The 4,625-nt window shown below is 46.7% G+C and overlaps 1 pseudogene; it reads right to left on the bottom strand.

The window, feature by feature from the left end:
* Positions 1 to 417: 417 nt before the first annotated feature.
* LOC122736865 lies at positions 418 to 1,244 on the bottom strand (annotated as a pseudogene).
* Positions 1,245 to 4,625: the final 3,381 nt, after the last annotated feature.

Raw genomic sequence — 4,625 nt, 5'->3', positions numbered from 1 at the left:
TAGTAAGTGTCAAGTGTCCCAAATTTGAACTCGGATACCCCTGAATCCAGGGCCGGTGCTCCACCCACTGCGCCATCTAGCTGCCCCATCCAGCAATCCTTATCATGGGACAGGGAGAAATACTGTGTGTGTGTGTGTGTGTGTGTGTGTGTGTGTGTGTGTGTGTGTGTGTGTGTGTGTGAACAACCAAGGTCTCCGACCTTTTATTTCTGCCCCACAGCTCCAGGTGCGATGTCTGTAGGGCAGACTCTTGAGTACAATGCTGAGACCCACGCACACTCACGCCAACAGGACAAAGGGGAGCGGGGACTTACCTTCCGGGTACGACAGCCCCAAGCAGAGGAGCAGGGGGAGGGCCACCCTGGAAGGAAGGAAGAGAGGAAAGAGGGGAGCAGAGGGGAAGCAGCAGGGGCAGGGCTATTTCTTGGCGAAAGAGACTTTCATGGTGTTGTTCTGGGTGATCTTGAAGTCCTGCCCGGCAGCCCCGGCTTGCACCTCATTGTCAAACTCCACAAAAGCAATGTCATGGCGCCCGGGCACCAGACGCACCTCTTTGAAGCCAGGGAACTGATTGAAGAGCATAGATAGTATGAGCTCATTGGTCTCCTCCGGCAGGTTGGTGAGGAACAGGATATGGTTGGGGGGGGGGGGTTTCAGACACCGACTGAGCAGGCGGCATCTGTCCAGGCATCATCTGCTGCGGGGACATGGCACCAGGTAGGATCTGTCCAGGGGCCAGGCCAGGTGAGGAGGACCATCCCTAGGAGGGGCATATACGGTGGCTCCCCTGGAAGATGGTGCATGATGTGGGGGGCCTGGGTCATGGGCGGTATTCCCGGCACCGTCTGCACAGCGGCCACAACTGGGGCCGCTGCCCCGCCCAGAACAGGCTTCTTGACCGCTGGTGTTTCTTGGCCCTTGGGTTTTCTCTTCTCCCTCTTCCGGTCACGCTCCACATAGGTGTCCTTCATCTTGGCAATGATGTTCGAGTCTGACTTGGCATACTGGATTCTCATGGGCTTGTCGTAAAAGGGAAAGCCCTGCATGGATCGCAGAGCGTTGGTGGCGCTGCTGGTCTCCTTGAAGATGACAAAAGCCTGGCCCCTCATCTCTAGGCTCCTCGACACCAGGATGTCCAGGATCTAGCCGAACTGGGAGAAGATGGCGTAGAGGGACTTCTTCATCTTCTCACTGAGGTTATTGATGTAAATGGTGTGGTTGGGGCATGACTCCGGCAGTGCCATGGTGGAAAACTCTTGAGTTTGGCTAATGGCGTGCGTCAGCGAGTTCTGCTGGCGGCTCTCCTCAATTACTTCATTACACTTGTGTTTTAATGTTTCAAACAGTGGAAAGCTTGTCCCAGAGGGGAGATGTCAAGGAACAGATCCTGAGTACAAGGTCATGAGCCACTGAGGCCAGCACTTAGGTCCCAGCACTCCAGGCTTCCCTAGGAGACCTCTTGGGACAGGTGGGGTGGGGGTGGGGCGGGGCAGGGTGGGGACACACAATTTACATGGGATACAGCCTCTGGGTCAGATTAAGACACAGTATTCGTTTCTTGGTGGGGTAGTTTCTGGTTGGCAGCTGGAGAGGTTTTTCTGTTCTGGTCATTATCGTTTGGGGCCCCAAGGGAGAGTCCTCGGGGCTACCTGAGCCCCAAAGCTTGGGAAATCTTCAGAGCCTTCTCGCTGCTGCAGGCGGCCCAGGGGGCGTCCGTCACCACAAAGCCCTTGGACGACGCCTTGGCCTCTTCATGTGCAGGGGGCTTCATGTATGCCTGCAGAGCCTCAATGTGGGAGAAATACTCTTTACCACAATCTCCCAAGTAGACTCTCTTCTCTTTTCTCTCCTATGGATAAAAGTATCATTTATGCAGATGATTCTCAGACCTCTTTATCTAGCCCTTATCTTTCTTCTCACTTCCAGTCTTGTATCTCTGTCTTACTGGACATCTAGAACTGGATGTGCTTTTTTTTTTAATTTAAATTTTTTTTTAAATGAGGCAATTGGGGTTAAGTGACTTGCCCAGGGTCACACAGCTAGTAAGTGTTAAGTGTCTGAGGCCGGATTTGAACCCAGGTACTCCTGACTCCAGGGCCGGTGCTCTATCCACTGTGCCACCTAGCTGCCCCCTGGATGTGCTTTTGACATATTAAATTCAACACATCCAAAATCAAACTCTTTACCTCCTCTTCCCAAACATTGCCCTGTTCTGAAATTCCCTATTACTGTCAGTCAGTGAACAAGCATTTAAGGAGTGTCTACTATGCGCCCACACTGTGTCAAGTGCTGGGAAGGCACATACAAGCAGAAAGAAAGCCTTTCTCTGCTTTCAAGAAGTTTAAATTGTACATTACATAAAAGGTGGCCAAAAAAGTGAAAGTAGCTAGCACAAGGGCATGGCAGAGAAAGCCTAGAGTATATCCTAAGAGAAATGAAGACATGTCTCTCCTGAGCACTCTCCACAGATGGATGTTCTTGGAGAAACTATCCACAGTGGTGGAAGGCATTTCCAATGTGTGAATTCTAGGGTGGGGGTGAGCTTCTAGGATGAAGGGGTTTCTGAGGCTTGGTAGAGACATTCCAGAGTGGAGCCTAGAAAGGAAAGTGAAAGGCACCACCATCTTCCCCATCATTTGGTCTTGAAACCTTGCATTCTCACTCACTCCCTGTATCCAACCTAATGTCAAATCTTATTGCCCCCTTAATAGTTAGCTTACCATTATATAGCTTTAAAGTTTACAAAGTACTTTACAAATATTACCTAATTTTATCCTCACAGGGAGGTGCTATTGTTATCTCCACTTTATAGAAGAGGAAAATGAAGCAAACAGGTTAAGTTACTTGTGCAGGGTCAGATAGCTAGTAAGTGTCTGAGGCTGGACTTGAAATCATGTCTTCCTGATTTCATGTTTAATGCTCTATCCCTTTCTCTCTTCTGATATTGCCACCATGCTGGTAAATGCCCTCATTATCTCATACCTGGACTACTGAAATAGCCTTTGGGTTGGTTTCCTTGCCTCAAGTCTCTCCCGACTTCAGTTCATTTTCCACTCAGCTATCAAACTATTTTGTTTAAAGCATAGGTCCAATGTTAGTCACTACTCCACTACCCCACCTCCAAAACAGCTCAATAAAGTTCAATGACTCCCTATTACTTCTAGGACATGTCAAGAGCTCCAGGGGGCAGCTAGGTGGTGCAGTGGATAGAGCACAGACCCTGGAGTCAGGAGGACCTGAGTTCAAATCTGACCTTGAACACTTGACACTTACTAGCTGTGTGACTCTGGGCAAGTCACTTAACCCTAATTGCCTCACCCCCCCCCCTCAAAAAAAAAGAGCTCCTATACAACTTCCAAACTCAAGCTATTCACCAATTTTAGCCTCCTTAATGGCAAGGATTACAACATGTGCCACTGTACCCAGCTTATTATTACTTATTGTGTAATAATATACTCATAATTCCATAAACCATGAGTAGTTATTGATAAGGAGTTTGACTGAAAGAGAGCTACTCTTTCTCTCTGACCTCTCTCCTTTATGTGGGTAAAGTCATTCTTTCTCAGCTCCTTTCTACTGTCAACTCCATGACTTTTTCCTTAGTAAATCCCCTCTACTCTGTTTCTCAGGGAGGAAAAATAGGCCCTTTTGACCTACTTCTTTTTTTTTTTTTGTGGGGCAGTTGGGGTTAAGTGACTTGCCCAGGTTCACACAGCTAGTAAGTGTTAAGTGTCTGAAGTCGGATTTGAACTCAGGTCCTCCTGAATCCAGGGTCAGTGCTCTATCCAGTGTACCACCTAGCTGCCCCTTGACCTACTTCTAAAGAGAACAATAGGATGGGAAGTTGCCTGAGACTACTGTTTCTAAGGGAAGTAAGTCAGCTCCCTATTTACCAAGTCTTCTCCTCCCAGACTACTGCTGATTCAGTTGTGTCTAGGACTTTCCAGATTCATCTAATCTTTTCCCTGATTTGGGGAGCTTTAAAAATAAGTATCATTGAAAATTTCTGGTTTATCTTAAGCCCCAAGCTAATGAAAATTTTTAGCAAATTAGGAAACAAAATATCCCCTCTCCCCCTCCTTTACCTCTCCTCTCTTCTCCTTTCCTCTCCTCTCCTCTTTTCTCTTTTCTTCTCCTCTCCTCTCTTCTCCCCTATCTCTTTCTTCTCTCCTTCCTCTCCCTTTCTCCTCCTCTCCTTTGAGTCAGAAAGACCTGGGTTAAAATCCTGCCTCAGGTACTTACTAGTTGTGAACCCTAAGTAAGTCATACTCCATACCTCAGTTTCCTCATCTGTAAAATGAGGGGGTTGTAAAGGATGACATCATAAGCAAATTGAGAGCATAGAACAGTTTATCTGTCAAAAATATGGACAGGGGAAGAATTTAGAACCAAAGATGATATAGAGAGCATTACAATATGTAAAACAGATCATTTTGATTATATAGAATTAAAAAGCATTTGCACAAACAAAATCAATGCAATCAAAATTATAGGAAAGCAGAAAACGTGGAAAGAATTTTTGCAACAAGTATTTCTGATAAAGGCCTTGTTTCTTAAACATAAAGAGAACTGAGTCAAATTTATAAAAATGTTATTCTCTAATTGATAAATTGTTAAAGGATATG

Source organism: Dromiciops gliroides, chromosome 1, assembly GCF_019393635.1.
Source record: "Dromiciops gliroides isolate mDroGli1 chromosome 1, mDroGli1.pri, whole genome shotgun sequence".
In the NCBI taxonomy this organism is placed as follows: domain Eukaryota; kingdom Metazoa; phylum Chordata; class Mammalia; order Microbiotheria; family Microbiotheriidae; genus Dromiciops; species Dromiciops gliroides.
This window is presented reverse-complemented; position numbering and strand designations above follow the sequence as displayed.